We start from the raw sequence: 26,830 nt of genomic DNA, 5'->3' as shown, positions 1-26,830 counted from the left end.
TAGTATAATAAATGAAATATAATTAAAAATTAAATAGATACTAAGAAAGAAAAACAAAAAGGGGCTTTCTGTACCTGTGTGTGGATGTGGACTAAGCCAGGGGGCTTTATGCAATTATCACTCAGGTCTTCCATGAATGTCTCCAGGTTTCTGCCACTTGATTCCCATTGCTCATTCTATGTCACTACAGTGCCTATTGATCATAAACTGTTCCAAGACTGCTTGACAAATGATTTCATTCTTGCTGTGTTTTTCTGGCTGCAGCCACAAGTAAAATGACTTATAGAGTCTTTGCAGTTCCTGCCTGCCCACAACTTATTGCTGTTTTGAAATAAGCTGAGCTATGTGTTCTGGAACCCAGAGACACCCCCATTCTTTCCAGAGAGCAGATCTTTGACTAGGTTTAAAGTCCGTATTTTTCTGAATCTCAGTCATTCCTGCATATTTCAGGTAGAAATGAGGTTCTGAGGTCTAAATCCATTCTTAGCAATATTTGTCAGAGACTCAACATCTAGGATTCAGTTTTTTAACTCCTGTGTTGATAGTGGTGGATGCTTAAAGGCCATGAGCTCCTCTAGAAGATTAAATTTCAAACTGGGTAATCCTAGACCAAAGGCCAAACTGCTATGACTGGCTGCCTGCACTGAGGGGGTGGGGGGTCATCTGATGGTTGTTTAATATTTTTAAAATCAGTTTATTTATTCATTCATAAAACATTTGAAGACTATGTCCTGATAAGTTCTGTATGTTTGAGTTTGTAGTGTATTAAAAGCAATCTTATTATGACTTTATTAACTAAAAAACTGGAAATTAATGGCAGGGCACCCTTTTTATTGAAATCCAAAGGATGTAAACATTAATTTCAAAGAGTCTAAGCATAGATTTTCAAAAATTCAATTCGGATTTTTTTCAGAGGTAAAGGAATTAATATCCTACCAAATTAATGTTAAAATGCAGGGTTAGACACACATAGGTTTACAGTTGTGAGTATGTAAAACACAGATTTTATTCTTATATTGAATTATTTATTAATTATTCTATTATTTTCCATATGAAGAACAGTAAACCTAGTTTTGCCCCATCCTGTATATAGTTTTCTTTTGGACATTTTAATTAGATAGTAATATAATCAATTTTTACAGTTTATACCTAATTTATTTTTTGTTGTATTTTGTTTTGCTTAACAGAAGTAGCCACTTTTTTCCTCAAATCTCACCCAAAGATATATTCATTGATTTTAGAGAGAGGAAGCAAGAGAGAGAGAGGAAGAGAGATATATCTATATGAGAGAGAAACATTGATCAGTTGCTTCCAGTATACACCCTAACAGGGGATCTAACCTGTAGCCTAGGTATGTGCCTTGACTGGGAATCGAACCTGAATCTTTCTGGTGTATGGGACAATGCTCCAACCAACTGAGCTCCTTGCCAGGGCTCAGAACTATCCACTTTGAAAAAAAAACTTATCTTCCAGTTATTGTCATTACCACCATTTTCATTTATTTCATTGGTTAGTCTACAACCATTTCAAGTGACTTGAACCCTGAGTTCTAGTCATTAATTTGCATTGTTTTCTTATGAATACTTGAAACCATGTTTCAGCAGCTCTTCACTGCAGAGTCTAGTGTATACATACTCACTCGCATTTTAGAGGGTGTTGTTTAAATAATCCAGCTGTGAATAACCCTAGAGATTTTTCTTTTGGAGACCTGGTAATTTTGGCATAAAATAAAAAATTGCCCCTCATGTTCATATTATAAAAAATCAATTCCAACAAGTTAAAGTCAAAACAAAGCTAGAAACCAAGGGACAGAGATGTGTTGAATACCACAGACTGGAAAATTTGGTTTATGTTATGGTGATGAACTTTTAAAATTTATTCAAACTCCTGTTTAGGAAAATATGTAGGTTCTCCTTAGATGTCTTAAGGACCTATTGTCTAGTTGTGGATTTTATTTGAAAACCTTGAAATAGAAGAAAAATATTTACTTTTGTAAAAGCTCCAAAGTAAATAACTTCTTTAAACTTTTCTCTAAAGTCACACATATTCTCTGTAAAAATTACCAGTCTCATTTCCTTTGAGATGATGAGCTATACATCCAAAGAACAAAGTATTTCCTGAGTCTGTCTAAAGAACCTAAGATCTGTTCCTAAGTGTTTGCCATGTACTCTCAAGAATCTGGTAGACATTAAAAAACTAAAACAAGGAATACAGAAATTTGTAAAAATTCTTGAGATGGTTAGCAGCACAGAATTATGCAAAGCTTTAGCAAATACTTGATAAATTTGATCATTTAGATATATAAACATGTAGTAAACTTAATTTACCTTAGGATAATTAGATTGAAAATCCATGTAAAACTATGACAGGGGAAAGATCTTTGGCTTGATAATTAAAATTAGTCCTGATCCTTCTACTAGTGGGTATTGGATTTCTTTTGGGGGTGATGAAAGGATTCTGTAGTTAGTGGTATGGTTGTATCTATCACTTTGTAAGTATACTAAAAACCACTGAATTATGCATGTTAAAGGTTGAATTTTGGGGTAGGTAAATTATATCTCAATTGAAAGAAAATTCTGGTTCCACAATTTTATCCATTTATGTAGCTATGTAATCTTTTTCCTTCTGTCTTCTTTGAGGTATAATTGACATGCAACATTGTGGAAGTTAAGGTGATGGCTTGATACATGTGTATATTGTGAAATGATTACCACAATAAAGTTAGTTAGCATACCCATCACCTCACATAATTATAATTTTTGTGTGTGTGGTGAGAACATTTAAGATCTCTCTTGGCTACTTTCAATCTAGTACAGTATCATTAACTATGCTGAACATTAGATCCTCAGAACATATTCATCCTATGATGGGAACTTTGTACCCTTCAGCCAACATTTCCTTATTTTTTTCCCATCCTCCAGGCCCTGGCAGTCATCATTGAGTTTGGCTTTTTTTTTTAGGTTCCACATAATAAATGAAATCATACAATATTTTTCTTTCCCTGTCTGACTTATTTCACTTTGCATAATGGCCTCAAGGTCCATCCATATTGTCTCAAATGACAGGATTTCCCTCTTGTTATGGCCGAATAATTTTATATAGATATATGCACATCACATTTTCTTTACCCCTCCATCCATCAATAGACACTTAGGTTGTTTCAGTGTTTTGGCTATTGTGAATAATGACACAATGAATATGAAGGTACAGATACCTCTTGAAGAGAGTAATTTCATTTCCTTCAGATATATGTCCAATGAGATTGCTGGATTGTGGCATAGCTCTGTGTTTTATTTATTGATTTATTTTTAGAGAGATGAGGGAAGGGAGAGAGAGATGTGTTGTTCTACTTATTTATGAATTCATTGGTTGATTCTTGTATGTGCTTTGACTGGGGATCGAACCATCAACCTTGGCATATAGGGATGATGCTCCAACCAAGTGAGCTAAGCAGCCATACCTGATAGCTCTATTTTTAATTTTTTGAGGAACCTCCATACTGTTTCCAGTAATGGCTATGCCAATTTACATTCCCACTAACAGTGCAGGAGAGTTTCCTTTTCTTCAAATCCTTGCCAACACTGATGTCTCATCTTCTTGATGCTAGTTATTCTAACAGATGTGAGGTAGTATCTCATTGGGGTTTTGATTTTCATATCTCTGATGATTAGTGATGTTGTGCCTCTTTTCAGGTTCCTGTTTAAATTAATCAATTGCCTGGTTATAAGGTACCTGTTGGCCGTCTATATGTCTTCTTTGGAAATAAACATTTTTGTTTCCTCTGTCCATTTTAAAATAGATGTAAAATAGATGTCAAATTCTAATCTCGAGTGTTATATTTAATACTTACTGTTTTTTTCTGAATTAGTTCTTTTTAGTCTAGTCTCATACATCTTTTTAAGTTTGTTGCAACTTTTTCAGGAATATGAATTCTAAAACAAAGAAATTTCTATAAAGTCTTAGAATTTCACATTTTTATTGAAATGTTTGAATAATTTTTAAAATCAATTGCCTGGTTATAAGGTACCTGTTGGCTGTCTATATGTCTTCTTTGGAAATAAACATTTTTGTTTCCTCTGTCCATTTTAAAATCCAATTATTATAGTTATTATTTTGCTATTAAGTTCTATGAGTTCTTTTTGTATATTCTGGATATCAATCCCATATATGATATATGGTTTTCAAATATTTTCTCCTATTCCATAGGTTCATTTTGTTCTGCAAAAGCTTTGTAGTTTGATTTAGTCTCATTTGTTTATTTTTGCTTCTGTTGCCTTTGCTATGTGTCATGTTCAGAAATCATTGCCAAGACCTGTGTCAAGGAGGTTTTTCCCTGTGCTTTCTTCTATGAGTTTTATGGTTTTGGGTTTTACATTAAAGTCTTTAATCCATTTCAAGTTAACTTTGGAGTGGTATAAGATAGGAGTCCAATTTCATTCTCTTACATGTAGATGTTCAGTTTTTCCAACACTATTTATTGAAAAGACTATCTTTTCCCCATTGAGTATTCTTGGTCCAAATATTAGTAGAGTATATTTGCATAAGTTTGTTTCTGAGTTCTCTATTTTATCCACTTGTCTTTATGTCTGTTTTTATCCCAATACCATACTTTTTTGATTATTGTAATTTTATAATATGGTTTGAAATCAGGAAGTATGATGCCTCCAGTTTTGTCCTTTCTCAAGATTGTTTTGGATATGTGGTTCCATATAAATTTTATGATTATTTTTTCTGTTTCTATGAAAAATGCCATTGAAATGTTGATAGTGATTGCATTGAATCTATAGAGGGCATTGAATAGTATAAACATTTTAACAATATTAATTTTTCTGATCTATGAACATAAAATATTTTTCCATTTGTTTGCATTTTTAATTTCTTTCATCAATGCCTTATCATTTTCAATGTATAGAAGTTTTACCCCTCTTAGTTAAATTTATTCCTAAGTATTTTATTGTTTTTATGCTATTGTAAATGGGTTTTCTTTATATCTCTTTCAGATATTTTGTTGTTAGTGTGTAGAAATGCAAGTAAATTTTATGTTGATTTTTGTATCCTGCAACTTAATTGAGTTTATTTATTAGTTCTAACAGTTTTTTTTCCCATAGTCTTTACGGTTTTCTATGTAAAAGATCATGTCATCTGAAAACAGAGACAATTTTACTTTTTTCTGACATGGATGCATTTTATTTCCCTTTCTTGCCTAATTGCTCTGACTGGGACTTTCAGTACTATGTTGAATATGAATTTTGAAAGTAGGCACTCTTGTCTTGTTCCTGATTTTAGAGGAAAAGCTTTCAGTTTTACACCATTGATTATGATGTAAGCTGTGGTTTGTCATACGTAGCCTTTATTATTTTGAGGTATGTTCCTTGTATACCCAATTGCTGAGAGCTTTTATCATGAAAGGGTATTAAATTTTGACAAATGCTTTTCTAAATCTATTGAGAGGATTACATAATTTTTATCCTTTATTCTATTAATGTGGTGTACCATGTTTTATAGCTAAGTAATTTTAAGTAAGTTTCCCATTTCTTAAGACTTCAGTTTTCTCCACTGTAAAGTGAGGGGATTTTATTAGATCAATGTTTTTACACTGTGGGTTGCAATTCCTTAGTGAGTAGCAAAATCAATTTAGTGGATGGCAGCCCACATCTTTTTTAAAAAATGGAACAAAGAACTATTAGAGCATACTGCATATAATAAGTATTATTTTGCCAAACTTTTGTTTCCCTCATATATGTGTACATCTGAGTCATGATGTGAAATGTATTTTTTCACTGTGTGTTACAATAGAAAAGTTTGAAACTTACTGTATTACCTGATTTGTAATGTTCCTTCTTGTATAAAATTTTGTCAATTTACATAATTCAGTTTGGTAGTAGCAAAATCTCCATTCGATCTTATAATAGTTGCAGGTAGCATTCTTTGAACCTTTACTCTTTGTCAGAGGCTGTTCTGAACTCTTTACCTATTAACTTATTCCTCACCCAAAACTCTGAAAGAGTATGGCTATTATAATCCTTTCCATTTTATAGGCAAAGAAAATGAGGGAAAGGGAAGTTAATAACTAAGACAAAAACATATAGCTAGAAGTGATGGAGCTAAAAATTGAACACAAATAGTTTAATTTTAGAAGCATCACTCTCTTTCTTTAAAATCCTTACCCAAGGATATATTCATTGATTTTAGAGATAGGGGAAGAGAGAGGGAGAGAAAGGGAACATCAGTGTGAGAGAGACACATGGATTGATTTTCTCCCACATGCACCCCCTCCAGGAATCAAACCTGCAAACCTATCTAATGCATGGGACAACACTCCAATCGACTGAGCCACTCAGTGAGAGACTGAGCCATCACTCTTACCCACTATTTTATTCTCTCTAGAATTCTGGGAATACATTTTTAAGTTTTAAGTTAACTTATAATCTCATAGCCCTTCTCCAGTCATGATATGAAATTATGTACTTTGATGGTGAATATTGGTTAAAAAATAAGAATTTCCTTGATAGTCAATTAACCACGTTAGCAAAAGCATTAAATAGTGTAGGGGAGAGATGGTCAACATATCACTTCATACCATCATCCTTCTTCCTAGTGCCCTCTGTAGATCTCAAGGTTTTGGCCCAGTAATAGAAGCTGTTCATTAAAAAAAAAGTATGCAATAAAGATTCTTATCTAGAGAAAAAGAAAAGAAACTCCTATAATTCCTTTGTTCCATTCTATTAATGTAAAGGTTTTTTCAACTTTAGTTCATGTGTATTTGTCTACAGAAATGTCTGTCTGTTGTTTTTTGTCATATCAGAATTGTTCTAGTTACCTTCCAATGAAGACAAATTGTACTAACATGCATGAGATAATGAGAAACAGAATTTAGAGGAATGGTTAAAGTCAATGTAATTAAAAGTACAACAAAAATGCCAAAATCTGTCTTCCTATCTTTTTTCTTTTATGATAGCTATATTCTGTGGCATACACACATATGACTATTCTACTAATTCAACAAACAAAAATTATTTTGACATGGTCCCTGCTTCTCATGGAACTTCCAATCTCTTGGCAGTTAAAATATATATATTATATATAATTTTTAGTGTTCTTTACTGGGTACTTGCCCTGGCTTATATGCTAATTAATTTAAATTTGTCTTCACCACAATCTGTGAAGTTACCCCCCCCTCCCTTTAAATTTCTTTTTTTTACTGTGAGTACACTGAAACTCAATTAAAATAATTTGGTGTTAAGAGACCAGCTTCAGTTAAGCCCCAGTTCCTTTGAGCCAAGACTGTAATTTCCCCCCTGTATGGCTGTAAAGTGTTACTTTTTCTTCAAATGCACCCCTGTATATAGGCAGCATGTATTTAGTATGTTTTCCAGTGTTGCAATTATTTGAAATAAACAGAAAATATCTACCCAGACATTTCCATTCGTTAACTCCATCTGTTCTGGTGTCTATATTTTATTATTACACAATATTTAGAAGATTTAGTTTAACCACAGGGACTGTTTATTATTTTTTTTACCTTTGATTCAGTTCAAATCTTGACTATTTTCTCTATATTTAACAGTCATATACAACTATTTCACATTTGCTTTTTAATGCTTTACTATGAGTTATTAAATCAATTTTATTTTTTCCTTGGTGATCATATTTATTGGAAAGGTTGGAGAAAAAAATGCCAATTAGCTTAAGAATTTGTGAGCTATGTCTAAATCAGCTCATTTCAGGAGTGGAAGAATCCTTGGCCATTTCTTAATATCAGAATTTACACAGGGTTCTCTTCTGAATATCTTCTGCATATAAAAACAATCATACAGTCACCTAATAGAAAATATATTATTTGTTTCAACCGACTGTCAATGGAGGGGCAACTAGTAAATACCATCTCACTGAACAAAAAACATCAGAATATTGTTCTGTTGATTAATATATGTCCTCATGTGTTTATTAGTTTTTATAATAGTCACAGTTTCTTCCACAACTCCAAATATCATACTTAAATATTGATCATAAGCATGTAGTCTACCTGGAAGCTCTCTGTCATTTCTTGTTTTCACATAAATTCGCTCATCCAGGTTGATCCTGATGAGCTACAGGGACTCTCCTACGGTTGGCAGTTTGTTCCTGGTCCACGTAGTCTGCCTATTTTAAACCTGTGCTATGAACTGTTAAATTTAAATCCTGCTGATAATACCTAATGGGCCAAGAACAATGTAGCTATTTAGATAGAATTTTGCAAATTCATCATGGAATTTAAATGGGAATAGAGACTCATGGTTGATGGGTTTTTTAAAAAAAAAATCTATAATCCTATTCTTACAAGTACCTCGCGCTAACCGATTGCGCCACTGGAGCTCCTATAATCCTATTCTTAGAGTAATGCTGGAGATAATGATCACCACAAGAATGTAAGTGATAGCAAGAAAAAGCATTTGATGAAGCAAAAAGTAACAGTTGAAATTTCTAAACTATAAAACCTATTTTGGAAGAATAAGATTATAAACTTCTTAAAGGCACATGAAGAGCACATTTAACAGACGTTTTAGCTAAGTAAGAATAATGCAGAACCAGTGTGGTGAACTTACTGTGACTAGCCACATATAAGCTTTCTGGCTACTTAATTTCTAAGGTACCATTTGTTTCACTATTACTATGTGCCAGGCAACTTACCAGTACTTTACATCGTCATGACTCATTTAATCTTTCTCAATGAGCCTGTAGATTTAGGTGTTAATGAAGTGAGAATCTCCTGAAAATCAGAAATACTCTCTTACAATGAGTATCTTTTTCGAGTTACACCAAATAAAAAGGTAAAGAAGAAAGTTGTAACTTATGAATTTTCAAGATGAGAAAATTGAGACTTAGCAAGACTAATGTGTCCCAGTTTGTGCAGTTATAGTAGGTGGCATCATGGTTTTAATCTGAGTTTCATCATAACTACTGTCCTCTTCTGCCTCCACAAATTAAAAAGGTGCTCCCAACTCTGCCCTTTTTTTAGATAGTTCAGTTCCTCAACCACATAGAAATAAATTTCAACTGCAAATTGTATATGGCTTAAGCATTTTCCCAAGGTTAGAATTTAATTATTGACTATAGATTACAATCCTCGCTGTTGACATAAGAAACATCCAAACCTATAGAGGAATTTTCATAATTTTATTTGAGCCAAACTGTTGACAGTTGCTGAGAAGCAAAGTCTCAATGGATTGAGAAAATGCATTGGGGAATAACAGTTTTGCAGATTATTTTATACTGTATAGTCAAAGGAGGCATAAGGAGGGTTACGTAAAATCCATTGGTTCAAATATGTTTTCCACTCATGGCTGTTCCTCTTCCCCTTTTGGTACCCCTATAATTCGGATGTTGGAACATTTAAAGATGTCCTGGAGGTTCCTAAGCCTCTCCTCATTTTTTGAATTCTTGTTTCTTCATTCTTTTCTGGTTGGATGTTTCGTTCTTCCTTCTGGTCCATTCCATTGATTTAAGTCCCAGTTTCCTTTCCATCGCTATTGGTTTCCTGTGCATTTCCCTTCACTTCAATTAGTTTAGCCTTCATATGTTCCTCTAATTTGTGACTATAATCAACCAGTTCTGTGAGCATTCTGATTACCAGTATTTTGAACTGTGCATCTGATAGGTTTGCTATTTCTCGGTCACTTAGAGTTATCGGCTCTGGGGCTTTGAGTTCTTCTTGAGCCATATTTTGGACTGTTCATGCCTGTTACCAATCAGGAGCGGAAACATAGAAATGAAGAACACATGGAGGGTTAGCAACAGGGGAGTGGGAGGAGGAGAAAGAGGAAGAAGGTACAGAAAATAGCATAGACAGTAGGTAGAAAATAGATAGGGGGGAGGGCAAGAATAGTAGGGGAAATATAGAATCTAATGAACTTGAGACATGTGGTCATAAACTAAAGAGGGGAATGGTGGGGGAGGGAGTGTGCAGGGTGGAGGAGAATGAAGGGGGGAATAGAACAACAACTGTAATGGTAAAATCAATAAAATATATATTAAAAAATCCATTGGTACATTAAGGGGGCAGGGGAAGGAAAAATAGATTAATTTCTGGGATTGGATAAAAGTAAAATGGAGTCACCCATACTTATTTTACATTGGTGGGTACAGGATAATTAATAATTAACAGTAACAGCACATAGAATGGTACTGGGAGTGGGGAAGATAGCAAGGAGAGGTTCTGTGGTCTTCTGCTCCGGTTGTGCCCTGAGGACTCTGGGAAAAGCAATTACTCTGACATTTCAAAGGTGTGTTATCTTAGATGGAAAAAGACAATAGACAGTCTCACTTCTGGTAATGATTACCTTTGTCCAGGAAGCTACAGGCCTGGGATATGAGCCATCTGCCCCAACTCACTTTTAGTTAGGAATTTTGTTTAGACTATCTTATGTGGTTACTTTCAGTCTCTGAGTTTGTAAGGCTAGTCATGCAGGCCGTTTCTAAATTTGTCAGGTTTAGTGTGTGGCCTCTCCTTCCACATTACATAGTGGAATAGTTTTTCATATTTTTTACAAATATATCTTATTGATTATGCTACTACAGTTGTCCCATTTCTCCCCTTCACTTCCCTCCACACTGCACGCCCTCTCCCACCCACATTCCCCTCCTTTAGTTCATGCGTCATACCTACAAGTTCTTTAGATTCTACATTTCCCACACTATTCTTACCTTCCCCTGTTTATTTTCTACCTACCATCTATGCTACTTATTCACTGTACCTTCTCCCCTCCTCTCCTCCTCCTACTCCCTTGTTGCTACCCCTCCATGTGATCTCCATTTCTGTGGTTCTGTTCCTGTTCTAGTTGTTTGCTTAGTTTGTTTTTGTTTGAGGTATGGTTGTTAATAACTGTGAGTTTGCTGTCATTTTACTGTACATGTTTTCTATCTTCTTTTTCTTAGGGAAGTCCCTTTAACATTTCATAGAGTAAGGGCTCGGAGATGATGACCTCCTTGAACTTGACCTTATCTGAGAAGCTCTTTCTCTGCCCTTCCATTCTAAATGAAATCTTTGCTGGATAGAGCAATCTTGGATGTAGGTCCTTGCCTTTCACAACTTGGACTACTTCTTTCCAGCCCCTTCTTACCTGTAAGGTCTCTTTTGAGAAATCAGCTGACAGTCTGATGGGAACTCCTTTGTAGGTAACTGTCTCCTTATCTCTTGCTGCTTCTAGGATTCTCTCCTTCATTTTAATATTGGATAATGTAATTATGATGTGCCTTGGTGTGTTCCTTCTTGGGTCCAACTTCTTTGGGACTCTCTGAGCTTCCTGGACTTCCTGGAAGTCTATTTCCTTTGCCAGACTGGGGAAGTTCTCCTTCATTATTTGTTCACATAAGTTTTCCACTTGTTGCTCTTCCTTTTCTCCTTCTGGTACCTCTATAATTTGGATGTTGGAACATTTAAAGATGTCCTGGAGGTTCCTAAGCCTCTCCTCATTTTTTTGAATTCTTATTTTTATATTTTCTGTTTGGTTGTTTCTTTCTTCCTTCTGATCCACACCGTTGATCTGAGTCCCAGTTTCCTTCCCATCACTATTGGTTCCCTGTACATTTTCCTTTATTTCATTTAGTGTAGCCTTCATTTTTTCATCTAATTTGCAAACAAATTTACCACTTCCATGAGCATACTGATTACCATTGTTTTGAACTGTACATCTGGTAGGTTGGCTATCTATGGCTTAGTTGTATTTTTTTGTGTGGAGCTTTGATCTGTTCTTTCATTTGGGCCATTTTTTTTTTTTGTCTTGACATGCCTGTTACATAGTGAGGGGTGGAGCCTTAGGTGTTCACCAGGGTGAGGCAACCCAGTTGCTGGGTTGTGAAGCTGTATATGGGGGAGGGGTCTGAGAGGGAACAATGGTGCTTGCTCTACTCTCTGCTGGATTTCAGTCACTTCTGCCACTTCCCTTAAACAAACTGGACCCTTCTGGTGCTGATTCCCAGGAGGGTGGGTTGTGTTTGTTCTAGGACCCTGTGGGTCTCTCCAACGAACTCTCCTGTGAGGCTGGGAGTCTCTCTTGGCAACTCAATCCCCCAGGGGTGTTTTCATTTGGTGTTTTGAGGCTTTATTTCCCTGCACTGGGACACTGGGTCATGTAGTCTGTCTTGCTCCCCAGTTTTGCCTGGTTTATCTGCAAATGTGGGACTGCTCGGTCCACCAGCCACAGCGCCCCTCCATAATCTGACACCTTGTTTGGTCTGCCTGCTGCCACCTTGTGCCCCCTGGGTTTGACAACCACCAAATTTTTTTTGCTGTGACCCCTCTCTGCCTGGCTGCCTGATTTCGCCCCTCCTACTGGTCTAGATGAATGTTTCTTCTTTAACTCCTTGGTTGTTGAACTTCCATACAATTCAATTTTCTGTCAGTACTGGTTGATTTTTGTTTCTAAATTTTTGTTGTCCTTATTTTGGTTGTGCAGGGAGGCACAGTGTGTACCTAGGCCTCCATGTTTGCCGGAAGTTGTTACTTTTGCACATTTTTTATGGAAAGAAAATACTTATTCTCATAATAGATGTTGATGAATTTCCTTATAATGACATTATGCACAAAAAATGCCTGTCTCTCTCATCATAAGTTTATAAACATTATATTTGCAACTCATTTGGTCTTAGTTTACCACTTAGGAACCAAAAATGTTTTGCACAGAAATTTCATTATGAAGTATTTTCTTCATTATGTATGAAAAATCAAAGAAATGAAACTGAGGAAAGAATGAAGAAACAAAATGGAGTTGCAATAGCTGAGCTAACAAAATTACTTAAATTAGAATGGGCTGAAACATGAAGAATAGATTTTATTTTACCTTAAGTAGCCTGAGGACTAAATATTTGAAAGTTGTGCAATATTTTTAGTTGTGCATTAATGCTCGGAGATATTTATAAATCCTCCAGATAGCCCTGTGAAGAACTTAGGAAAGAATGTTCATGTCTGCACAGCACCATCTCAGACCATTCCAGAAGCTAAGAATGCGGGACTGATCCTTCTCAATAATGTACTTTTTATTATAAGAAGTCTCTACTTTTTCCTTTGAACACTGGGTGTTACCTGGTAGTGTTAACAGATTTGCAAATCTCATGACCCTTCAATATTACTTTGTTATTTAATTCTAGGGCAATCTCTTGATTCATTTTTCGCTCAGTCAGCAAAATGAAGTGATTTTGTTACCGAACCCACACACAGACTCATTATGTCCGCCGCCTTATAGGAAAGACATCTCTCAATGCCAGAGATTTGTGAAAAGGGAAGGAAATGTTTATTTAAAGCTATACAGACTTAAAGTAGTGACCTAATGTCTTCATTAAGATATCAAAGTTTTTTTGGATACCCACAGATGCCCACAGTGCTTCCTTATCCCCCCTGCCCTAATTCAGGGTACCGTATCTCAGGAAAAGAAGCACACGTCTGTGTTTTAGGCCGCTGACACTGTCCGCTGTGTCGCTATCCAGGCAGGATCTCTAATTACTCCAAAGTCATGTGGCACCATATCATGGCCTACTGGCAACAGTTCTTTCACCCTTCTTCCAGGCAAAGTCTCTCTTGCTTCCCAGGTCACGTGGCCAAAGAGAGCACCCCAAAGCCCTGTGGTCCTTTACTACCAAAGCTGCAGGGATCTCCAGTCTGGCCAAAACCTCATGGTTCTTGTCTCCACCAGAGCTGCGGGGGGTCTGCACTCTGGCCAAACCACGTGGCTCTCTCCTTTCCTTCAAAGCTGTGGTTGGGCAGGGGAGGTCGCCACTCTGCCAAAGCTGAGTGGTGTTTTTCTGCTAAAGCTGCATGGTGATTCTCTCTACCCCAGCAGCAGAAGTCCCCGCTCTGCTCAAAAGCGCATGGCTCCCTCAATGGCTGCTGTGTCTGGGTTTAGACCCCCGTACCAATCTTCCTCTGCAGCCCCATTTCGGACACCTCCCACAATAGGTTACACCTGCCAGCACTCCCATATCCTTCCAGCTTTACTGGGCTGCCATAGTGAGTCTGGGCAGGTGTGGACCCATGGCATGAAGCCAGTCTTCTCTAAGCTCTCATGCAGGCACTGTAAACAGGGGGAGTTACCTCCCAGTTACTTCTTGGGTGGAAGTCACTCCCTTCTCCCTGGCTCAAAGCCTGGCCACAACTACTTAACATACCTATGAAACTAGTTAAAGGTTATAGATATGTTAAATAACCATGAGGTTAGCTGCAAAGCTGCTACTGTACAAAACAGCTCTCAATGGCCCTGCTCCATTTGTCCCTTCCCCAACTCACACCTGTTGGGGGTTGGGGTGAGGACATCCTAATATTTTTTGGACACTTTGAGTTCTGGACCCCACTTTTGGGCCCCTCTCTTGGCTGCACCCTCTTACAATTTCCCAGTTTCTCTTACTGAGTCAGCAGTACTAAATCATTGCTACTACAGTAATGCTTACTGTACTGAGTGAGACAAAGAAATAAAAGAATATATCCTACTTTTAGAAACTTAACAACTAGAGTATTAAATGTAAGTAAGAACTCATCTTTGATATATGCTAATAAAGAGCATAGAAAATAATATCTTTGGAAATTTAGATGAGAAGGAGATCTTAATAGGTTGAAGCAGTTGTGAAGAGCTTTGAAAAGTTATGTAATAGAGTGGTCAGGCCAAATCCCTGGAGAAAGCATGGGGCAGGGAGAAAACCCTGAGGTGGGATTGAAGATTATAAGCAGCTTTCCCTTCCTGCAAAGGATGGGAATTGCCTGGGGGCAGCCAGACAGCTCATGGCTGGGCAGAAGGGAGTTTGAACAGAGCATGCTTGAGGGGTGACTTTGCCCCCTTTTGCAACATGGTGGCCAGAAGAGGGGCAAAGGCAAAAATGGCTGACAGTGGCCCTCACTGGTTGAAAGCTGGACATTCCTATGGCTTTTGGAGTGTATGGAATAATAGAAGAGGACTTTGAAACAGAAGGCAGACAGAACCTCACTCTCTTGGATTGGGGGCTCTGGCTCTCTTGGCTTCTTGGGCTCTTGCTTCACTGCGCAGGAGTGGGAGCAATCATGCCAGGCCCACCTGGGGGTTAGGCCCCACAAGGTTGGATGTCAGCTCCCCAAGGCAGGCTCCCACACTGGGATTTGTGCCTCACTGGGCTCTAGCCTTTGGGACACTCAGACCCAGTGCAGCAAGGCACACAGGTCCTGGATTACTTCCTCTCCCTCACCCTGACAGCAGCACTCAGAGACTGAGAGCATCACAAGGAGGTAGAAGGTGGCAAGTTCCTCACGGATGGATATTCCCCTGCATGACCATCTGGAGTGATCTGGAAGTGTACTACTCTACTCCTGACCCTGAGCGAGAGCGAGAGAGTGAGAGCAAGATGATGGTGACTCTGAAACCCACAATTACACACCCCAGAAAGGATGGAGACCGGATTGCATGGCTAGTTTAAGCTCCAAAAGGATAGATAAGCCATAATGGGGAACTTTTTGGTGTGGCTTTTGATTTGCAATAATTTTGGGAGCAAGGGGGGTTCTATGTCTTGCAGAAGAGAAGGGTTCAGAGTATGAATGCTCCCAGCAACACCTCCCCGGAAATTGGAAACCTTGTTAATAAAAACCAATTTCCTCCCACATAAATTTTTGTTATGTGTGTACGCAGCAACAAGTGGCCGACCCCATGCTGCCCAGTGCCCGGTTATAGTTTGTGGGACATAATTGGGAAAGACAATTTCATAAAAACATTCCCCAAAGAGAAAGTGATGGCTTAGGCAGTTTCAGAGCCTAAAATGTCCCTGATAATGGAGTGTTAAACAAGGCCAGAAGTAACGGGTTTGTGCTGCGGTGGAGGAGGAGATAAAGGGGCCTGATAATTCAACATTTATAACCTTTGAAAACACAAGTTTTTCTATCAAATGCCTCTAGCTCTCATTCCACTGAGCTTTTATGGGTGGGGGCCTTTGTCTTTTCTGCCCTTGGTATTTTCAGTGCCTCTCACAGTACTGAGATAGGGTATGTAGCCAAATAACTGTAACCAATAAAGGCTACAGGGACTAGCAAGGAAGACCAACCCAAAACACATTATAGCTTAGAATTTGCCGAAGACCACCCCTAGCCTCATTATACACTCCTTACGACACAATAGCATAGTAAAGGACGTGCCCCACGTGCTGCTGTGATTGGAGACAGAAAGCCCATGTAAGGATACACATGGCAAAAGGGCTCTTCCAAGGAGTCTCCACTTGTCTCTTGGAAAATTCCTGAATACTCCTCCCCATTATTGAATGCTTTGCTCCTCAATTAAATGAAACTCAATAAAGAAGTAAATCAGATTAGGGAGGGGCTGCTTTGTGGAGTAGCTACTTTCTGTTTCACTGCTTCACTAATAAACTGCCTTTCACTTTGAACTCTATGCTGGCTCAATTTAAAATTATTTCCTGGGCAAAGCTAAGAACCCACTGTGGGTCACAGACCTTTGGGTCCGCAGACCTCTGGAATACCTGCATCAGTACTTTCCAGCCTGGTAAAGAAGAGGCACTCTAAATTTTGTTGAATGATGAGTGCCGGCCTGCGAACCACACGATCATGGTTCGATTCCCAGTCAGGGCACATGCCTGGGTTGCAGGCCAGTTCCCGGCAGGGGCCAGTTCCCAACAGGGGATGCACAAAAAGCAACCATACATTAATGTTTCTCTTCCTCTCTCCTTCCCTCCCCCTCTAAAGATAAATAAATAAGATCAGTAAGTGTTTGTTGTGACTGGAATAAACCACTGTTTTTACCCTATTCAGATATGAATTATAAAATATTACAGAATCATTATTTCTCCATTCTCCTTATCTTTTGGATGGACCTTAAGAAATTTGTATTAGTCAGGGTTCTCTAGAGAAATAGAATCCATGGCATATGTGTGTGGTGGTGGTGGTGGGGGAGATTATAAGGAATCGGCTCATGCAAATGTGGAGGCTGACAAGTTTCAAGATCCACAGGGTGAGTCAGGGAACGGGAGACAAAACAGCCAATGGTGTAGTTCCAGTATGAGTGTGAAGGCCAGGGAGAGCTGATGTTTCAGTTCTAGTTCAAGGAAGAGAGCCAGTGTCCCAGCTGGTTCGCAGTCAGGCAGGGGGAATTTTTCTTTAGTTGGGGAAGGTCAAGTTTTATGTTCTATTCAGGTCTTCAACTGAGTGGATAGGGCCCACCTACATTAGGGAAGGTAATCTGCTTTATTCGGTCTAATCATTAAAATGTTAATCTCACCAAGAAACACACTCACAGACACACCCATGATAATGTTTGACCAAATATCTTGGCATCTCATGGCCCAGGTAAATTGACACATAAAATTAACTACCACAAAGCTTGACCATTCACAACTAATGTGACCAGATTTATTCTATGAAAACATCATGTTCTATATAATTCTAAACATGAATTTATACAAGTTCCTTTTGTTGAGACAGTACAACATGGTGGTAAAGAACACCTCTGCTTGGGTTCAAATGCCAGTTACCAGGTATATGAATCTGACAAGTTACTTCTCTGAGTCTCAGTTTCTTTATGTATAAATTGGGAATAAAAATCGGCTACTATTTGTAAATAAACAAAGCCCCTTTAAAATGGAGTCTGAGCTGTCATCCCACAACTGATGTGCACATCTTATGCCTTAAACCTCTACACTGGGCCTAAAGCAGCACTGTGTCCCACAGAACTGTTTGCAAGGATAACAGGAAAGCAGGTATTATGACTACTGGACTGATAACAATGGGACTAAAAATTAAAAAAACATTGTTTAGGATTAAAGTCACTATGTTAGTTTATCTGCACCAACAGGAATGCCTTCCCTTCTGTTGCTATAGTTGTTCCCCTTCCCTTTCTCACTAACACCCCTTACCTTGGTTTCCTAATCACAGCACTTGTGGGTTTCTGCCTGAATCTGCTTCTTAAATAGCTTTTCTTCTCTTCTGCCTCCCCCTCCCCCTTCCTCTTCTTCCTCTGCTTCTCCTTCTTCTTATTTCTCTCCTTCCTCTATCTCTTCTTCTTCTTCATATTTTTTAAATCTCAAATAGATGCCTGTTGCCTCTTACTTCAGGTTATTTTTAGGTTATCATATGTAATAGGAAATGTTGATAAAAATTTAATAAATGTGGCATACCACATAAATAAATATTCATTTAAAATAAGTATTCATTTAAAATACCAAGTTGTATTTTTAATTTTAAACACTCAAAATAATAATACTCTTCCAAGGCAGATGCCTTTTATTTTATTTATATTTCTACCTTTTAATTCTTAGTTTAATGCCTGATACATAGTAAGCATATGATAAACATTTTAAGAATACTTAATATTATTGAGTCAGGAAAAATATAACTTAGGGTATTTGAATTCTGTAACCCTAAATATATTAATAATATTAAAATATTTTTTATTCTTTAAAATAAAGATTTTGAGAATAACTGGTTGCTTCTTTTGCACAAAGTTTAACTTGATTTGAAATGACACATTTGGAGAAGTTATAATAGCAGAGGCAGATAATTTCATTAACTTAATATTTGTTAATTATGTTGCCTTGTAAACCTAAAACAGTTCCCCTAAACAATTAAAGATGATGTGAACTTTTAGTTAATCCAATGAATAATCAATTTTTTTGGAAAACATCTTTAAATCTCAGTGGCATAAATATAATGATAATAATACCTTGCATTGAATAACTATAATGTTCAAATTATTTGAACATGCTATCATTATGATTCTTACAACAATCTTAAAGAGTGGGTAAGTAGATGTCACTATCCCCATTTTACATGTGAGCAAACTGAGGAGTGAAAGATTCAAACTGGTATGCCCAGTACCAAGCTACCAAGCAAGCATCAAATGAATGACTAAGCTGGAAAGTTTTAACTTAATGTACTTTCTAATACACCAAATCTAATTGGACTGAATTCAAAACTCCTAAGTAAAAAATCTCAGTAGGTTTGTTAAGAAGTGATTTTCTTTCAATACATGTGACTATTAGGCAGTATTTATCCTATGTTAAAGATATCAAATTTTTATAGTAATAGGAATGCAAAATGAGCCTTTTTTAATAACGCATCAGTACTGGGAGATTATAATCACGGTAATTAATTTTATACTCTTGAGTTTAGTTCACTCAGTAATAGCATATACTCTAGATGAGAGTTTTTCTCACATTATAGTTAGGGTCTTGGGTTTGACACAACTACCTTTTTCTATGGTAGTAGAATACATTTTCCTTATTGACATCATACTATTGACTGTATTGTCTTACATTCACTCAAAAGTATATTTTTAAAGGAGTGTGGTATGCAGTAGAAATAAGTTTTTGTAAGTTAGTGTAGGATTTATATCCTTAATACCAATTTGACTGAAAATTTTTTATTGAAGTTGTAATCTTGATAAAATGATGAAATAATTCGAGTTACCCCCAAGCCTGCCACTCTGATGGTGAAGTTATTTGATATCACTGAACAATTTTCTCCTATTTCTTCAGTCTCTAAAAAAGAGTAAATCCCAGTAAGTTTCCCAAAGCCCCAAACTGAATGGCTTCCTGGTAATGTTGAGTTTAACGACCATGTCTCTCACTTCTTTTATATCCCTCTTACAATACTCAGAACAATGCCATGCCTGTAGAAGGCGCTTAATGTGATCTAGAGCAATGAATACACACACGAAGTTGGTTTGGAAGAGACCTGGGAAAGTCTGGGTTAGAGCAAAGGGAATACTCTCTCTGTTCGAAGTACAGATGAATAGATACCTGAACACTGAGACATCAAAAATGACAATCCCATGTAGCAATCGGTGAAAAGAAGCAGGCATAAAGGGAAAATGACAGAGAGGCAGACAGAGGCAGTCCAAGGAAATGAAGGCAAACTTTGAGACAAGGAAGAGCTGGGGAAGGGAATGATGTCATCAGAACAACAATAAAGGAAGATAGTTTTGGCAGCAGCTTTTGAATAGACTTTGAAGAAAAAAATTAGAGAGAGGGGAAAAGGAAACGGGAAAAGGAAGTCTGCTCAAAACTCAGCATGACATTTGCAGTGGGTGGGGAGCTTCCTGTCACAGCTTGATGTTTGGAACATCTGGTCAACTTGTATAATGAGACCTTGGAAACTTCAGCTTTCTCAAGTGATCAGATTAGAATATGAGTGGATTGCATGGCCTAACAGTTGTTGCCAGGAGAAAGGCCTATCTGAAGAAAGAAAAACAAACAAACAAATGGAAAACGGTTACATGGAGAAAACTCCTGCTAGTTTTCTGATGTGAGTATTGAAATTTGTGAATATGCACACATACTTTACGTGTTTTTGGAATTTACTGTCTTTGTGGTAAATAAAGTGTCATAAATTCTCTTTGAATTTAATGGTCTCAAATGATGAATTTGCGCTAATAGATTTACAGATTTCATACTTTGCTTCATTTACAATATAGGCCAATGTTTTCCACAGCATAATTGTGCCCTCTAGTGTTCTTAGCATTTAATGAAGGCTACTTTGGAGTTAAAAACTGACTTCCAATGAGTAGGGAAACTAATTACGCACCCACTTTATCATCTGAAGGCTAACTACTGTATGTAAGTCTAAGCCTGTGGCTTTATTATAGTGACAAATAACCTCTCCCCGCCCCAGTGGCTTAAAAAACAAAACTATTTCTCAGAAGGTCCAGTGCAGGCTGGCTGGGTCTCGGTACAAGCAACCTCTTGGGGATCTAGACTTCCTGTATCTTGTGATTTCTCTTACCTTCTCACCCACCAAAGTCCCCAGGACAAGGAAATAGATGGATCAGGCCAGGAAGCGACACATGCCACCCTGTTGCTTCCTTCCGGCCAGAACTAAGCATGTGGCTTCTGAGGAAAGGCAAGGGAGGCTGAGAACACAGAGAAGCACACGGATATTCTGGGAACACAACTGCCTCTGCTGAAGCTTGTACAAGAGCAACCGGGGAAGAACATATTGGATATTCTAAATTTATTATTTTGGGAAATGTTTTTGATTCGGAGTTTTCCAGTAGAAAGGTAGTCAATCAAAAAGAGAATAGGGCAGCAACTTTAATAGTCATAATTCTTCATTTTTCTATATGGCACTCAAAATTAAATATCTTGTTTGTTCAACAGCAGAAGTGTAGGGATAGATATTTATATCAGAATTTTTATTCTGATTGATTTTTGTATTACAGTGTCTCTTATGTCCCTGTTGTTTAAGAAAACTATCTTTCTCCCCTGCATCTATTCCTTAGATGTGCTATAAGTTTATTCCGAAATATTCTTTCTAACTTTAGTTTGGATATATTTGAAAGCTATTCCTTAAACTGTTCTTACTGTATTCCACCCTTGAGAAGTATATTACATATGTTTATGAAAGTTTATAAATAATGTATATTAGTAGAGAAACACAGGGTAGAAAAAGTAGGTTTACAATTATTCATGTGGAAAATAATACAAAAATTAATAAATAATAATATAAGAATAGACTGTTTTACAACTGAAAATCTCTCTCTGCCCCACCCTATATATACTTAAGGAACCTATAGTTGTTTTTTAATTATTGAGCTTAGTGGATCTTATTTTGATTTTTTTCATTATGGTAAAATATACATAACATGAAATTTACCACCTTAACCATTTCTTAAAAAATATATTTGTTTTAGACAGAGGAAGGGAGAGAGATAAACATTATGTGATAGAGAAACATCAATTGGTTGCTTCCTGTATATGCCCTGACTGGGGATCAAACCCATAACCTAGGTGTGTTCTCTGACTGGGGGTTAAACCTGCAACCTTTTGGTATATAGGATGGTGTTCCAGCCAATTGAGCCACCCAAGGGCCCACCTTAACCATTTTTAAGTGTGTAGTCCACTGGCATTAAATACATTCACATTGTTGGACAATCATCACCATTGTCCGTCTCTGAAACTTTTTTTATCCTGAACTAAAACTCTGTATCCATTAAACACTAACTCCTACTCCTCTATGATCTATAGCACATCTTGATTAGAGAGACAAGTGTTCAACCCATATTGTCTGTGTCCTGTTAGTCTATGTGTCTGATGAGCTTATGATTCTTACTTTTCATTACATCTGGCAAACCTCCACTTTTCAAAGTAAATTTTCTTCACTGTGCCTAACAGTGTTCTGGGAATAATCAATTACAGTATTTGGCTTCCAGTTACATTACTAGGATTTTCCTTTTCTACCCTGATATCCTAAAAGACTGATTTTTAAAATAAGTTATTTCAAATACGGAGGAACTGTGGAGTGGTAGACACTTCACCACCAGTTTTACCATGTTTCTAAAGGTTTTTTCATATTTCTATTATAATTTTATCACTAATAATGTTATTAAACTTCACATAATAACGATAGGTACTAGGGACCATTCTAAGTGTTTGATACACATAATACATGATTAGGCTAGTTTTTGAAACAGAAAACACAGGAGAAAAAGAAGGGTAGAAAGAAGAAAAATGGTAATTCAGGTTTTGGACATGTTGGCTTTGAGGCACCATAGGAAAGAGGCTGTCTCATGGGAGACAGTGGTGGGAAATGCAAACTCGAGTCAGAAGTCAGGAGCACTGCCAGGGCTGGAGGTGGGTTGGGAATGAATAATATGTGTGGAAGAGCTGCAGCTGTGGAACAAATGAGATTACCAAGGGAGAGAGAGAGAATGCAATGCCCACTTAGCCCAGCACCAGCCCCGAGCAGAGCTCGAGGTAGGAGGAGGGATTAATCAGGCAGGAAGGCAAGAAAAGACATTTCTGAGGAAGGAAATAGTGATGGCATGGAGCCTGCATGGTCCCTGGTAACCTCTGCGGTACTTTCGTCTCCCTGAATTTGACTGGTTACCTCACATGAGTGGATTGTGCATATTTCCCTGCCATGGCTGGCTTATTAAGAGCAGTGGTTCTTACCCAGGCTCTCCAGCCAAATTGCTGGAGGACCTTTGAAAAAGTACAAATGTCTGAGCCCCAGAATGAGAGATTCTGAGTCATGTGGTCTGAGGTAGGGGGTCAAACTTCTGCATTGAAAAAACCAAGAGCGAACACCTGCTGTGGAAGGAGAAGACCAGAGGAGGATCACGTCCCAGGGTAACAGAGGTGAGGCTGAGGGTCAGGGGAATGGCCAACTGGGAAAAGGTGCCTGAGGAGACCATTAGAGGGTAGAGGACTCCTGAGCAGCCACTAGGTTTGACAAACAGGATTTTATCAGAAGCTTCAGTGGAGCAGCTGCAGTAGGAGGATAAGGAAGAACAATTGGTGGAGCAATCCTCTGGGACACTACAGAAATCAGGCTCAAAATTATGGATAGAAAGGGGAAGGTTTCAAGGATGAGTGGAGGCACAGATAAATGATTAAACAGAAGGAATGAAAATGGAGAGACTGGATGCCTGCTAGTTGCAATTTTCCAAGCAAAGTTGCAGATACATTCATGGGAGGCCACAGCTTCAGGAATTAAGAACGCAAGCTCTGGGGCCAGATCGCAAGCCTCAGATTCTGGCTCTGTGATCTTTATGCTTCAGTTTTTCATCTGTCACTGGGGATCTTTAAATACTATTTTCTGCTCTGAACGGCTGTTGTGACAGTTAAAATGACAGTACGGTAATGTTCTTCAGCCAGCACCTGGCACACTGTAGGGACTCAGGTTTGTTGACAGCCACCTAGGTGAAGATGGGGCTTGATGCCCAGGTACCTTTGAGGGGAACGGAAAAAGATGCCAGCTGGAGCTGAAAAGGGGTTTCAAATCAGTCACTGAGTTCCTTGGTGGAATTCAGCAGCAGCAAGAGGCAAAGGCAGGGAACCAGCAAGGTGAAGGTCCAAGAGGTTTAGTGGCAGTGAAAGAAGTGGAAAGGCAGTGGAGAGAAAGCTATGGGCTGAGGGAGAAATTCAGTAGGGCAATCACTTTTTATGCCTCCTGCTTCAAAGTTGATTCCACCCCATGGATAGGTTTCAAACTCTGGGGAGCCCGGTGATTCCTCAAAGATGCCTCAGGGAAAATTCTTTCCACCAGAGAGACTCCGTTATCGTGTTGGAAGGGTTGGGGGAAAAGGGTTTGGAGGGGTGGAAGAAGTCTGTGTTTCTTTGTAAAATTTCATTGGAAAAAAACCCGGCGTTTCTGTTGTTTGCCTACTTGTTTGTTTTGGTTTGTGCCTTTTGGTGGAGTGAAGTTGGGATTAACAAGGTGGAGATATGAACTTTGATCATGTGCTAGCCAAAGCAGCCCTGTTGTTTGCTCACGTTCTTTCAGTCTCAGTTTTCTCATTTGTGAAAGGAATGAATTGCTCTAGATGATGATTTCTGCTCTAACACCCCCTCTTTCTGGGTGCTGGACTCAGCTGCGTTGTGTTTCTGGAGGTTTGTGTGCGCCACCCTGTGGTAAAGCGGATAATGCTGTCAACAGGCTGGAGGAAACTGAGAAGCCAAGGAGTCAAGGCAACTTTCTAGGCGGCTTTGATTTATGTACAGAAAAATCTCTCTTCAGGGTCAGGCAGCCCTATTCAGGGTAAGAGTGCTTTTTTGTTAAAATAAATTGAGGATGAGCTAGACATGGAGCAGTAGCCAGCATCTCATTATGGCAACCAGAATAACTCATCAACATGTGAATAATTTATGATATGCTCAGCCTGTTGCAGAGAGAAGGCTGATAACATTAGCAAATCTGCTTACTTCAGCTCAATTTTCCATTATTGAAACAGTGACCTTGAAAACGACTCCATCCTTATACTGAGGCCTATCTCATGAGTTTCCCAGTGTAGTGGTAAAAATGCTCTGTGTGTGTGCTGTTTATGTCACTGCACTTTTGAGCTAAAATAAAGTCAGGGTCACTCCATAATGAGGCACAACAGCTTCTTTGTCCCTAAATTATTTTTTTAAAATGACTGATTAGTAACGTTGGAGATCCAGGTACAAGAGAAGGTTATTGGAACAAAAGCTTCTGGGGGTGGCCTTGGACAAGGAAGTTCCTACCCAGGAGCGGAGAGGGTGTCTGCAACAAAGCTGTTGGGAAACAAATACGGTGAAATGGTAATAGAGCAGCAGTCAGAGGGAGCTTTTCTGTCATTGTGCTAATCTCTGAACCCTTGAGGAACGAGATCCATGACTTTAGTTTTGGACTATACAAAGGGGGACCCTCAAAATGGAATTTATTTAAACATAAAAATAGTGTATTTATTCTTACATGTTTAAACTTCAGTCATCTTCAAAGTATAATACTCTCCATTTGATGCAATACACCCATCAAGACATTTTTTCCACTGCTCAAAACAGTTTTTGAACTCATTGATTTTGATGACTTTCAGAGCTTTGCTGTTTTTTGTTTCACCTCTTCCATGCTGGAAAAATGTTTCCTTTGAGGACTTATTTTATCTGGGGAAACAAAACAAGTTGCTAGGGCTGAGGTTGGGGTACAGAGGTCATGCTGTTTTTGGTCAAAAACTGCTGAACACTCAGTGTGGTGTGGGTAGGTGCACTCGTAAATTACCCTTCATGAAATGGTTAAAAGCTCTGAAAGTCTTAAAAAAAATTCGCTGAGGCCAAACACAGCCTTTCAAAACAATGCCAGCTGGAACACTAATACAGAGGGGTTTCTAGAAAATCACCCAGTAGGGGAAGCCCATATTACAAGAGTCCTGCCCTCCAGAAGATAATTGCGTTTATTTTGCCTCCCCTTGTACATACCCACCCTGTAGTTTAAACCCCACTCGTCTTCACCCCCAGCAAAGCTTCAGACTGAAATTTTACCCTCCAAAGAGCTAGTTTCAAAAACTGCTCAGAAGAGCTCCTCTTTTATCCTTAGTCATTTTATTTACTCTATGACAAGATTTGTGGATTTAAAGCTATAGCATCCAAAATTTATTTTGGCTGATATCAAACCAATTGACCACTTTTCTAGGTCAATTTTATAGGTCAATCTTATACTCCTTTCCTTTTTTTTATTATTTAACTCTTGTTCAAGTACAGTTTTCTGTCTTATATTCCCAGCCCTGCCCTGCCCCAGTGCTCTCCACCTCCCTCCCATTTCCACCCCCCACCTTAGTTATTGTCCATGTGTCATTTATACTTGTTCATGTGAGTCCTTCCCCTTTCCCCCTGTGATTCTCTCCCCTCTCCCATCTGGACCCTGTCAGCATGTTCTGTATTTCAGTGTCTTTGGTTACATTTTGCTTGCTTGTTTTTTTGTTTGTTTGTTTGAATTTTTTTATTTAATTATTTTTCAAGTACAGTTTTCTGTCTATTACTCCCATCCCATCCCACCCCCCATCCTCCCCCCTCCCTCCCATTTCCACCCTTCTCACTTGTTGTCCGTGTATCCTTTATATTTGTTCCTCTAAATCCCTCCCCTATTTGCCCTGAAATTCCCTCCCCTCTCCCCTCTGGTCACTGTCAGCCTGTTCTCTATTTCAGTGTCTTTGGTTATATTGTGCTTGCTTGTTTGTTTTGTTGTTTAGCTTCCTGTTAAAGGTGAGATGATGTGGTATTTGTCCTTCAACACCTGGCTTATTTCACTCAGCATAATGCTTTCCAGTTCCATCCATGATGTTGCAAAGGGTAGGAGCTCCTTCTTTCTTTTTGCTGCATAGAATTCCATGGTGTAAATGTACCATAGTTTTTTGATCCAGTCATTGACCGATGGGCATCTAGGTTGCTTCCAACTCTTGGCTATTGTAAATTGTGCTGCTATGAACATTGGGGTGCATAGGTTCTTTTGGATTTGTGTTTCAGGGTTCTTAGGATATACGCCTAACAGTGGAATTGCTGGGTCAAAAGGCACGTCCATTTTTAGTTTTCTTAGAAAATTCCATACTGTTTTCGATAGTGGTTGTACCAGTCTGCAATCCCACCAATAGTGAACTAGGGTTCCCTT

The 26,830-nt window shown here is 38.2% G+C and overlaps 2 pseudogenes; one reads left to right on the top strand and one right to left on the bottom strand.

The window, feature by feature from the left end:
- Nucleotides 1-7,845: 7,845 nt before the first annotated feature.
- Nucleotides 7,846-8,689, bottom strand: LOC118980047 (U6 snRNA-associated Sm-like protein LSm3; annotated as a pseudogene).
- A 6,575-nt stretch (nucleotides 8,690-15,264) lies between these two features.
- The window catches only part of LOC118980038 (calmodulin-alpha-like), a 22,196-nt pseudogene continuing 10,630 nt past the window's right edge, over nucleotides 15,265-26,830 (top strand).

This window comes from Sturnira hondurensis, unplaced genomic scaffold (genome assembly GCF_014824575.4).
Source record: "Sturnira hondurensis isolate 20B ecotype Veracruz unplaced genomic scaffold, ASM1482457v3 Scaffold0001872, whole genome shotgun sequence".
NCBI classification, from domain to species: domain Eukaryota; kingdom Metazoa; phylum Chordata; class Mammalia; order Chiroptera; family Phyllostomidae; genus Sturnira; species Sturnira hondurensis.
This window is presented reverse-complemented; position numbering and strand designations above follow the sequence as displayed.